Here is a 13589-nt window from a genome sequence, read left to right as displayed (position 1 = left end):
AAAGAATGGAGCTGAAGGAGTCAACATCCCTGACTTCAGAGTATACTACAAAGCTACAGTCATCAAGATAGTGTGGTATTGGCACAAAAACAGAAATACAGACCAAGGAACAAGGTAGAAAGCCCAGAGATAAACCCAAGCCCCTATGGGTACCTTATTTTTGACAAAGTAGGCAAGAATATACAATGCGGCAAAGATAGGCTCTTCAATAAGTGTACTGGAAAAACTGGATAGCTCCATATAAAAGAATGAAATTAGAACACTTCCTAACACTATATAGTGGTTTTTACATAGCACCTTCAATACTTGGGCTTCCTTGGTGGCTCAAATGTAAAAAATCTGCCTGCAATGAGGAGAACCAGGTTCAATACCTGGATTGAGAAGATCCGGTGAAGAATAGAATGGTTCCACTCCAGTATTATTGCCTGGATAATTCCATGGACAAAGGAGCCTGGTGGGTTATAGTCCATGAAGTTGCAAAGAGTCAAACATGACTGAGTGACTTACACTTTTTCAGTGCTTAGAAATGCATGTACTGAAAATATAAAACAAAAATAAAAAATCATGTATCAGCCTTTTTATTTTTCACACTCTGAGCAGCAGGGCTTCCTTGGTGGCTTAGAAAGTAAAGAATCCATCTACACTGCAGGAGAAATGGGTTTGATTCCTGAGTCAGGAAGATCTGCTGAAGGAGAAAATGGCAACCCACTCGAGTATTCTTGCCTGGGAAATCCCATATATAGAGGGATTTATGTAAGTATCATAAATTCACAGTATAAAAGTGTTTTCTTAAGCACATAACAAAAAAAAATGCTGGATTTTTATTACTGAGTGCTTCTTGCCCTAAAATTATGCCAGAAAAAAATTATTTTTCTATTTCCAATCATCAAGAGGGAAAGGTATGTATTTCAGACAATGTCTTCATTCAATAACTTAATTTTTCAAGTGATACTGGATATTATATTCATTTGGTTCTGGAAGATATAATCTAAATGTACCTGTATGTTAACAATGCAATTACAATGCAATAACATGTTAATTAAACTTATGCAGAGTTCCAAAGAATAGTAAGGAGAGATAAGAAAGGCTTCCTCAGTGATCAATGAAAGAAATAGTGGAAAATAATAGAATAGGAAAGACTAGAGATCTCTTCAAGAAAATTGGAGATACCAAGGGAACATTTCATGCAAAGATGGGTTCAATAAAGGACAGAAATGGTATGGACCTAACAGAAGCAGAAGATATTTAGAAGAGGTGGCAAAAATATACAGAAGAACTACATAAAAAAGATTTCATGACTCAGGTAATCATGATGGTGTGATCACTCACCTAGAGCCAGACATCCTGGAATGTGAAGTCAAGTGGTTTTTAGGAAGTATCACTACAAACAAAGGTAGTGGAGGTGATGGAATTCTAGTTGAGCTAATTCAAATCCTAAAAGATGATGCTGTGAAAGTGTTACACCCAATATGTCAGCAAATTTGGAAAACTCAGCAATGGCCACAGAACTGGAAAAGGTCATTTTTCATTCCAAAGAAAGGCAATGCCAAAGAATGCTCAGACTACTGCACAGTTGCACTCATCTCACATGCTAGTAAAGTAATGCTCAAAATTCTCCAAGCTAGGCTTCAGCAATACATGAACCATGAACTTCCAGATGCTCAAGCTGGTTTTATTTATTTATTTTGAAATATTCAGTAATTTTATTTTTATTTTATTTATTTATTTTTTCTTTTTTTTTTTGTTTTATTTTTTAACTTTACAATATTGTATTGGTTTTGCCATATATCAAAATGAATCCACCACAGGTATACATGTGTTCCCCATCCTGAACCCTTCTCCCTCCTCCCTCTCCATACCATCCCTCTGGGTCGTCCCAGTGCACCAGCCCCAAGCATCCAGTATCGTGCATCGAACCTGGACTGGCAACTCGTTTCATATATGATATTATACATATTTCAATGCCATTCTCCCAAATCATCCCACCCTCTCCCTCTCCCACAGAGTCCATAAGACTGTTCTATACATCAGTGTCTCTTTTGCTGTCTTGTATACAGGGTTATTGTTACTATCTTTCTAAATTCCATATATATGTGTTAGTATACTGTATTGGTGTTTTTCTTTCTGGCTTACTTCACTCTGTATAATAGGCTCCAGTTTCATCTACCTCATTAGAACTGATTCAAATGTATTCTTTTTAATGGCTGAGTAATACTCCATTGTGTATATGTACCACTACTTTCTTATCCATTCATCTGCTGATGGACATCTAGGTTGCTTCCATGTCCTGGCTATTATAAACAGTGCTGCGATGAACATTGGGGTACACGTGTCTCTTTCCCTTCTGGTTTCCTCAGTGTGTATGCCCAGCAGTGGGATTGCTGGATCATAAGGCAGTTCTATTTCCAGTTTTTTAAGGAATCTCCACACTCTTCTCCAGAGTGGCTGTACTAGTTTGTATTCCCACCAACAGTGTAAGAGGGTTCCCTTTTCTCCACACCCTCTCCAGCATTTATTGCTTGTAGACTTTTGGATCACAGCCATTCTGACTGGCGTGAAATGGTACCTCATAGTGGTTTTGATTTGCATTTCTCTGATAATGAGTGATGTTGAGCATCTTTTCATGTGTTTGTTAGCCATTTGTATGCCTTCTTTGGAGAATTGTCTGTTTAGTTCTTTGGCCCAGTTTTTGATTGGATCATTTATTTTTCTGGAATTGAGCTGTAGGAGTTGCTTGTATATTTTTGAGATTAGTTGTTTGTCAGTTGCTTCATTTGCTATTATTTTCTCCCATTCTGAAGGCTGTGTTTTCACCTCAAGCTGGTTTTAGAAAAGGCAGAGGAACCAGAGATCAAATTGCCAACATCTGCTGGATCATCAAAAAAACAAGAGAGTTCCAGAAAAATATCTATTTCTGCTTTATTGACTATGCCAAAGCCTTTGACTGTGTGGATTACAATAAACTGTGGAAAATTCTGAAAGAGATGGGAATAGCAGACCACCTGACCTGCCTCTTGAGAAATTTGTAGGCAGGTCAGGAAGCAACAGTTAGAACTGGACATGGAACAACAGACTGGTTCCAAATAGGGAGAGGAGTAATTCAAGGCTGTATATTGTCACCCTGCTTAGTTAACTTATATGCAGAATACATCATGAGAAATGCTGGGTTGCATGAAGCAGAAGCTGGAATCAAGATTGCTGGGAGAAATACCAATAACCTCAGATATGCAGATGATAGCACCCTTATGGCCGAAAGTGAAGAAGAACTAAAGAACCTTTTGATGAAAGTGAAAGAAGAGAGTGAAAAAGTTGGCTTAAAATTCAAAATTCAGAAAATTAAGATCATGGCAACCAGTCCTATCACTTCGTGGCAAATAGATGGGGAAACAGTGGAAACAGTGGCTGACTTTATTTTTGGGGGCTCCAAAATCACTGCAGATGGTGATTGCAGCCATGAAATTAAAAGACATTTACTCCTTGGAAAGAAAGTTATGACCAACCTGGACAGCATATTAAAAAGCAGAGACATTACTTTGCCAACAAACGTCCATCTACTCAAGGCTATGGTTTTTCTGGTAGTCATGTATGGATGTGAGAGTTGGACTATAAAGAAAGCTGAGTGCTGAAGAATTGATGCTTTGAACTCTTGAGCATCCCTTGGACTGGAAAGAGATCCAACCAGTCCATCCTATGGGAAATCAGTCCTGGGTGTTCATTGGATGGACTGATTTTGAAGCTGAAACTCCAGATTTTGGCCACCTGATGCAAAGAGATGACTTATTTGAAAAGACCCTGCTTTTGGGAAAGATTGAAGGCAGGAGGAGAAGTGGACGACGCAGGAGGAGAAGTGGACGACGGAGGAGGAGAAGTGGACGATGGAGGATGAGATGGTTAGGTGGCATCAGTGACTCAATGGACATGAGTTTGAGTGAACTCTGGGAGTTAGTGATGGACAGGGAGGCCTGGTGTGCTGCGGTTCATGGGGTCTCAAGGAGTCGGAAACGACTGTGCAACTGAACTGAACTGAAACTTACCTGTAAGTTAAAATTACATGTTAAATAAATTGACAAATTCCAGTTAAGTTTTCAACTTTAAATTCTAATTACAAGTGGATAATTTTACCTTACTGATCAAGAGTATTTTCATCAAGTTATGCACATATATTTCCCAAATTTAAAGTCATGAACATCTATCATAAAATATGGATATATTATGGAAGATATTTATTCTCCCTACTATTGAATTATACACTCAAACCCTTTGCCAGGTAATATTTTATTATCTTCTACCAGGATAGGTGCGATAGATTTTCCCACCACGTTGCTGTTGGCCTTGCTTTAGCAAATGGGTTTGGAGCAGCCATAACATAAGAACTGGTTTTGAGTGTAGTGGTGTAATAAGCATCATCTCTTGAGATTCCACTGTCCACCATGAGAGAAATATGCCCTGAGTAGTCTCTGGTCCCACAAGGATAAAGACAAATGGAGCAGAATTGAACTTGACCTTCTGGAAACCAATCCAGCCTAATCAACCTCTGGTGAGCCCAGCTGAGATATGTAGATCTATGGGTAACCCATAGTTTGATGTGTGAGAAGAGAATTGTTTGTATTTATAAGTCACTGACACTTTAGGATTGCTTATTATTCAGCATAATTTTGGCTGTCATTGACTAATACATGTATTACTTTATAATATTTTGATAGTTATGTTTCCTAAATAATGAGAAGAAATAAATGGAGTGTTAAGACCATGAGTTTTATTATAATAAATTAAATGTTAATTAAATGTCTCAATATAAATATGTCTCAATAAAGGTAATAAAATTTTGGTAACTGAAAATATAGTTTTCTCTGGAAACCATTTTTAATCTCATGAGGCCCACAAATAAGTTCAAACTGAAAAGGTGATCAGGCTACACATTTTTTAGGAAATCTGTAAATCATTTGAAAGTACTACTCTTCTAACATTTTATAAAGTTTCCCATCTAATCTTAAAGCACAGCATTAAACAATTGCCTATTTCTTTAGAGGCTTCCCAGGTAGCTCACTGTAAAGAATTCGCCTGCCAATTCCAGAGATGCAAGAGACATGGGTTCAATGTCTGGGTTGGGAAGATCCCCTGGAGAAGGAAATGGCACTCAACTCCAGTATTCTTGCCTGGAAAATTCCATGGAGAGAGGAGCCTGGTGGGCTACAGTCCATGGGGTCGCAAACAGTCCAACACAACTAAACACACATGCATGTATACCTCTTTAGATCATTGATCAGCTGCACATTATCATCTCTTTATAATTTAGTTGCTACAGACCATGATGCAGAGTATAGATTATCTACTAAATCAATGGACATGAGTCTGAGCAAGCTCAGGGAGATGGTTGAAGGACAGGGAAGCCTGGCATGCTGCAGTCCATAGAGTCACAAAGAGTTGGACATGCCTGAGTGACTGAATGATGACGAGTTCAGGAATTGGCTTAAAATAAGTGGCCAAAAGGTGATAATATACAAAAAAGTTTTGTAACCTTAAAACAATGTACAAAATGTTTGGTAGGAAAAAGTTCCAATGTCATATGAGGATATACTTATGAATCATAAATGCAGTTGAATAAATTCCTCAGTTTTAATGGATGGCCTGCATTATTCAAATAAGCTCATCTAAAATTTTTTAGCATGAATATATATATGAAAAAATATATAAAGTTGTATAATTATAGAGTGAATATTTCCATTTCAGATGTCAGAGACATCTTGTCAAAAGCCAAGAACTATGAGCAAGTGGATGAAAATACTTTGCTTCATAAACAAGTTGGCCTATTTTATTGGCCTACTTTTTTAGAAAGGCAATTTCCTTTTATTTATAGGAATTGTTGAACAATTAAAATATTATTTCACAATATGATGGGAAGAAATAGGGCTATTAGGGCAATTCCCTTTCAATGGACTAAAACCATTTTTTACACATTTATCTATCAATACATAACAGACTCACCAAGTAGATGTTTTGTTATGCATCTCCAATTCAGATTTCTCAGTTTCAGGAAGAAAATATTTTGAAAATGATTTGTAGTAATGAAATTACTATAATTTATATTTGTAAATTAGTATACTCACTTAATAATTAAGCAATTAATTAGTAAATTGTTTAATTTACTAATTAAACAATTAGATAAGATTTCCACATTTGGTAGAATGTAGAACTGAGTTAATAAAAGCTGTATTTAGTTGGTTAATTCTTGAAAGGAAAAAGAAATAATTATAACTAGATACTTCACTTTTTAAAGCATATATAGTTTTTTAAAAAGTATTTGAATATCATAGTTACTTTGTTGAGGTTTTTTTCAGGATCACAATGTTACCTCTATCCATCCTCCAATTAAGCATAGATATTTATTAATTTTGTAATTGGTTACACATGTTTTTAAAAAGTAACGCTTCCAGCATCTAAAACAACATAATTAGGGACAAGAAAGATAAGCTCAACTAATGAACATAGTGTTGAAAATAGAATTTTGAAAAATTCAGTGAACTCTTGCTTTGCATGTCAGTGAAAACCTTTTGTTATTTTCTGCCAGGTGTCTGGATAGACAGAAGCTTTCCCATGTTTGACAGAACTGTGCAAAGCCCAATTAGTTCTTCAGCTTTACAAACGTCTGTTCTTTCCTGAGAAGTAACTCCAAATAATTTCTAAGCAATCAGAAGTTATTCATGTTCTAAAAAGTTTAGGAATACCTCAGCTTAGTTTTATTTTTAAAGACAGACAGAGAATGTCACAAACACAAGCTTCAGACAGAATCTACAGTACATTAGGCCTGGCGCTTCACCCACATTAAAAAGATCAATAGCCAAGGTAATGGAAAGGAACTGAATGTACAAAAGGGAAAAGCAGACGAGAAATAAAATGTTAGAAATGTATGAATATGTGTCACATTTTAGATTGCGTGTAAATTTAGCATTTAACTTATATAGTACCTATATTATGCTGTATTATTTCAAGTATAACAGTCCCTCAAACTATGGTATAAACTCTTTGAAGCAGACTTTGTTTTTTACATGCTCTTTATATTTCTTAACTCAGAGCCAAGCCTAGTGCTGAAGCGCCAATAAATAATTGTTGATAAGTTGATAAAGATCATAATTCAAATTTGACAGGACACTGAAGTGTTATCATGTTCATTGCAAATAATATAGCTGTTAGGGATTAAAATTTAGATGATGTACAGTTTTTGGTTACCTCATCTTTTTTATTTCTAATTTTAAAATTGCATTAACTGCCAGTGACTGAAATTTCTATGACCGTTTTCACTGTAGTTTAAAAATATTTAATTCCCATTTAAAGTGTGTCATTGTGTGCATTTAAGTGTATCCTTCTCTTTATTGTCTTTTCCTCTTCCTTTTGTTTTGTCCAAAAAGAAACGGTATGTTATATGTTCTTTAAGAATTGCTTTCTTCACTTTCAGGCATACACTAGGATCAGACAAAGTGAAAAGACTATCTTTTTTTGACAATCCTTTTATTTTCACTTCCCAACTGAAGTTTGGAAGAAGAAATTTTTGAAATTCAATAAATAATTATGGGAATCCATTCTTCACTCATCTTGAAGCCCCAAAAGAAGAGAGGTGAGTCAAAGATAGCCATAATGGCACATGGTTTTCATGACTGCATGTTTCAAATTTAGGGGAGAGAAACATACAGAAGGTATATCCTCTCTCACACCCAGACCTGGTCAAAAGTTGCAAGCAGTGACACAGTTTTGGAAGAATTATCCTGTCTACTGTGGTCCACATGGTATTCTTAGGAAAATTTCTAGAAGACCCCTGACTTTTAGTTCTGTGTATTTAAGTGTTGTACCTTTATTTTAGACCTGGGTAATATCAAGTCTTTCTGTAGCTCAGTGTATGTCAGATTACTTTCCTGGAGTTGAGTAGGTATTGGAACCCAGTTTTCCTCTCTTTGTGGCCTATGGTAGAAGTTGTAATACCTTTTTAAGACAAAGAGGATGGCTTAAGCTGTGCTTTGTAGTATGTGAATTATCTTTGCACAGTCTTGTGATAAGGAGTATGATCTTTACAGAGTAATGATCTATATTAAACAAAACACCTGAATCTATATTAAACAAAACATCTGAGAGTTTTACTGGAGAAGGGTATCTGGTGATTGTGTTGTTGGTTATATATGTGATTCTAATTCAAGGGGTATTGCTTTGAGAAAACTACTGCTAATAGTCCCCGGACAAAAATTTTCTGTGTCACTAATCATTGAAAAGCTGCCAAGAGTTCATTGTGTAGTAAGTGCTGTATTAACAACACTCTTGTTTAGATGTGAATTTCACATGGTTTAAATTTTGGCTCATTGGACATAAGTCAGTGAAAAGTGAGCATAGTTAGCACTAGGGAGCTTTCCATGCTTTATGTCTTTAAGCTCGATGAATCACTCTAACATTCAAACTGGCATTGCACTATTTATATTGTCTAATCAGGAATATAATTTCACAACATCGAGTTTGCAGCACAACCATAGCATTGCAATTTAGCACACATTTTGTTAATGTGCTTTGTATCCCATTAAAGTCTCATCTTTGTAGCCTGGTGCCATATGTTACTGGTCTAGAGTAAACCTCTCAAGCAAGAGAACATAAAGAGGAGTAAAATTACAGTGTGACATGCTATTGGTTACCTACCAATAACCAGTCATCGCTTCTCCTTCCTAATTAAACCCTCATTTTGTTCAAGTTTGGGAAAAAATGTGCTCGGAGAAGATGAGCCCCACTCCAGCCAAGTGTAGAAAACATGAAGCATATAGGCCATAATCTCAATCTCTTTCACCAGGATTTCATTTGGATTTAATTCAGTTTTGGCCAATAGGACCTGAAAGAAAGTCTATTGCAAGGCTTCTGGGAAAGGTTTCTTTTTGATGAAAGAACTATATATGAGGAGAAAAACACCTCAGTCCCCTCTGCTTTCTAGTCTTTGGTTGTAGTTATGAGGATTTAATGTATGGAGTTGCTGCTGCCTAGGGACTGGGGATGAGGGAGATTGATGACATGTAGAGCATGGCAAAGCTGAAGGTTAGAAAGAGCTTAGGTACTTTAAGGCATTGTTAGGCTGCTGAGCCTGTTCTTAGATCTGCTTCTCTCTGGACTTCTTGCTGAATGTCATAATAAGTGTCCTTATTGTTTAAGCCCCACTTAGCAGTGTCTTCTATCACTTACAGACAAAAGCATTCCAACTGAGAAAAGAAGTTAGTTAAAAGAAGGTAGTTCATACCAGTGTGGTTGTTTCTCTCACAGGCAAAGGCAAGGCACAGAAAAGAAAGGACGTTACTGGTTTACTAATGAGCTTTTTGTACATCTGGTAGTTTAGAGCTTGAAATGCATTTCCCCCATAGAAAATGTTATAAATGGTGGCTGGGTTCCCAAGGTAAACCCATAAGGCCGATTTAATCCAATAATGCTACAAAATCTGTACAGTCAAGTAGAATTGAATCACCTTGAAAAACGATGTTTCCTTTGGGACAGAAATGAATTCAGGAACAAAAAATGAAAGTCAGAGATTCAGCTTGGCAAAACAGAAAATCATCACCCCAATATTAATAAAACTGAGGAATTTCCTCCCCTTATGGACTGGGCAGTAGGGATAGTTATTAACCTATATCCCAAAAGGCAATGGTATAATACCTGTTGCCTGGGAGTCAGCCTCATAGAGGTCAAAGGTTAGAGAGTGATACAGAAGCTTGGAAGGGGGAGGGTTAAATGTTTTCTTTCCACTTTACCCCCTAGTTTCAGGAGTTTACCTGCCTGTTTCTATTTCTATATCACTATCCTACTGTTTCTAATAAATAATTTTTTCCTCTCTTTTCTCTGATGCAATCATAATTTGTGTCACCTCTAGGCAGAACCAACAACATGTAATAAATACCATGGCTTATCTAGTTTTGTTTATTCTGAACAATGAGAGATATTGGCCACTACTTAAGGTATCTGTATATAAAAATAGCTGTTGGAAGTATGTATATTTAACTTGAGATGAAGTGGCAAGACACCCTATTGATATTAAATTAATCTGTGCTTTGTTCTCACTAGTAAAGTTGAAAGATGTAAGAAGTCTTATAGCTCACTTCTTCCTAAAACCCAAGAATGCTACCAAATTTTGAGTCCCCAGTTCTGAACTTCTTGTGTTGTGGAATTCTTGACCGCCTCTATGGACAGGGTCAAGTGTTGAAGTGGTGGTAAGGATCCCAAAAGGCAATTCCCACTTCCACTCTTCTCTGCCCTGGTTTGTTTTCTCTTTAAGCCTAAACTTGTGCAGGGAAAAGACAGACAAACTGAAGAGAAGAGAGACTTTTCATGAGTTTTCTCAGAAAACTAGGAAGTAAATGATGATGTGGGAAGTTTTTTTCGAATGACAGATATCTGAGGCCTGTTACCACCCTGAACACTTGAGATGTGTCAAGATCTCTGCTGGACTGATACTGGAGTATTTGGGGGTGGCGGGAGGGGTAAATTAATTCTTGTGATTGGCAATGCATGTGTGATGCTCAATCATGTCCGAGTCTTTGTGATCCCATGGATTGTAGCCTATCAGGCTCCTCCATCCATGGGATTTTCTAGGCAAGAGTACTGGAGTGGGTTGCCATTTCTTTCTCCAGGGGATCTTCCCAACCCAGGGATCGAACCCAGGTCATCTGTGGGCACATGCTTTACCGTCTGAGCCACCAGGGAAGCCCAACTACTTAAACCCTAACTACACCCTAAAGCTCTGAAATAATTACTTTATATGACTGGAAAAATTCTTTTTGGTATTTCTTCTAGATTTGAATTCTAGCTTCTTACTATGTCACTAGCATCATCTCAAACCACCACATTTCAATACTATAATCCTGAGAAGTCTGTACACAAATACAAACTAGATCAGGAAGATACTAGTCTTGCAAGGTTTTGCCATGGCTCACAAGACAGTCCTGCTTCTCAAAGCCAGATGAAAAGAGGGAATATCAGGAGAGTCCAATAAGTTCACTGCATTTTTATCACCATAGTGTTACTATCGAATGCTCTTTTTTTTCTAGTGAAGGTGCATTCGAGGGTTCAGGTCTTTATGCAAACTATATTGGTGCTCTGTATTTGAGCCCCAGGTTTATAGCTTTCTGTTACTCTTTCTAGAATCATAGACCAGGATACTTGTAGCCGTCCCTCCTTAAAAAATCCCACTGAGCCCAGGTCAATGCTATAGTCTGTCTCTGCTGACTCCCAGTGAATTCCTCTTAGAGTCTCTGAAATGTCAGCAAATTTAGTCAAGGCTACTTCTCTTCACTGAACAGTTTTCCTTAATTTTGAAATCAGGAAAAAGTGGTTGAGATTTTGCCTCCTTCATTCACCAAGAGTTCCTTTTGCAAATTGGTGCACCCACTTCTGAGGCTCTGATTACCAAGAGTTAGGTGCAGCCCTGCTAAATCTAACAGAAGATTTGTTCAGTGGGGAATGACTTTATGTCTTACATTTGCATAACTGCACAGAGTAGAGAAGAATGGCTTTAAGATGACTTTTTTACCTCTTTCTAAACAGAGAAGCAGCTGGTACTCTGCTCCGTAAAACAAATTAAAGCCCTACCTCACCAGGCATTCTAGGCATCCCATTTCACTGGTATTTTATTACACACGTCTTCAAAGCAGTCTTTAAGTACTGAGTCTTTATCAATTGAATACTATGGGAGGTTTTACTGTTATCCGTTATGCTCTGCCAAATGCTGGCTGGAACAGTGCGATTCTACAATTCTCTGTCATTCCATTCCCTGAAATCTTTGTCTGCTTTTCTAATGCATGTTGTGGCCATAGGCATAGGATTTTAAGGTCTCTTTGTTGGGAAAAGTCTAAACTGAAAGCAGCTGCTCCACTAGGCAGAAATAAGGAGGCCATGGCGTTTCCTATGTAGCTTGTTAAATAGTAATTTCATGCATGTACTGTTTAACTTTTTCACACAGTCCCAAGATCATGTGTGTTACTCATACGCATGGGACTTTTGAAAATTTCTACAGCCTTTGATAGTGAATAAATACAAGGAAGTAGGAAGTGGAGGTTAGGTAAAAAATTTTTCCTGCTGTGCTATTTATACTTTGCTTTCTACTTATACCTCTCCCTGAAAAGCCATAGAGATCCAAATTTTAAAACTATTTTTCTCTATTTGAGTCTATGGAAGATATGAACATTAATGATAATTTCTGAGTACTGAAGTGAGATGAATTTAAATTTCAGAACAATTTTGACTGATATCTTCTTAAATATTTTATTGCAGCAGTGTAAAAGATCTAAGACCTTGAGGTCTTAGATGATAGGGAAAAAATGATGGGAAAGAAAAAAAATGATAGGACAGTGGGATAAGTATCTGAATTTGGGAATTTACCCCTTTTCTGATAAGACTATTAGAACTTTCTAATGAGAGAGTGGGAAGGGTTGAATGAAAACAGTTATTAACTGTGTCTTCTTTGCAACCACTAACTCTTCCTATTATTGGGTGAACTTGGGCATAGGAGACAGTAATAGGAAGTATAAGTTGAGTCGAGCAGAGAATGAAATCAAGAGAAAATCTGAAACCCACAGCAGAGAAGAAAGGAGAGACTGAAAGTTCCTGCAGGCACCGCTTTCCACAGCTGAGAGAGCTGTTATGATGCAGACATTTGTATATAAGGCATGCATGTGCGTGTGCACACACAGACACACACACACCAGAGACTGCCTGGGCATTATTTTGGCGGACACAGCTAATGTAACTTGTAATGATTAGGGTTTTTAGTTAAAGACGACGGAACTCTAGGTAAGGAAAGCAGAAAGTAATTTACCAAAAGATAATGGTAGCTCCTAAATCACTGGGAATGCTGAAAAAAAAAAAAAGAGAGACTTAATGCTGAATGCTATGACAACTCCCCAAATCATACCATAGAAATGGAGTACCCAGACAGCTGTTGCCTCTTCTGTAATCAGGAATTTCCTGAATCAAAAAGCTGTTCTTATAACTACTTGCCCCAGAATAGTCAGCTCTGCCAGAAATGTTACCAGTAATAATGGCTGATCAGTAATATGGATCTTATCCTGCCTATTTTTCCATGTGACTAAGTTCTAAACTAAGAAATTATGCCAATATGACTGGATGGATGGGTAAACTTAATTCATATCTTGAAGCTTAGTTACAAGGGAACCTGGGAAATGTTTTCTTTTTTCTCATTCTGTCAGCATCTGCATGCTAGAAATTAGAACAAGTGTTGATCAAGACACTACTGTATTCTGCTACTTTACTGAACTTTAATAGCAAAGAATCCTTATTCAAAATGGAGGAATGGGTGGTGAAATTTAAGTAAAAAGACAACAACAGTACAAAACAAAGTAAGCTCCAAAGTGCCCTCCAGTATTCATATCCTTATGTATAACTCTCCCATATTTAATCATTGCTGGCCAGTAAGATCAAGAGGATATGGTGTGTTACTTCTGAAGCCATGTCATAAAGGCATTGAAGTTTTTGCCTTGATCTCTTGGACTGCCTGCTCTGCAGAAAATCAATCTCAATCTCCACATTGTAAGATACACAAAGAGTTCATTGAAGAAATCCAT

Source organism: Bos grunniens, chromosome 1 (genome assembly GCF_055505025.1).
Source record: "Bos grunniens cultivar Pamir isolate PY7600 chromosome 1, Bosgru_T2T1.0, whole genome shotgun sequence".
Classification (NCBI taxonomy): Eukaryota; Metazoa; Chordata; class Mammalia; order Artiodactyla; family Bovidae; genus Bos; species Bos grunniens.
This window is presented reverse-complemented; position numbering follows the sequence as displayed.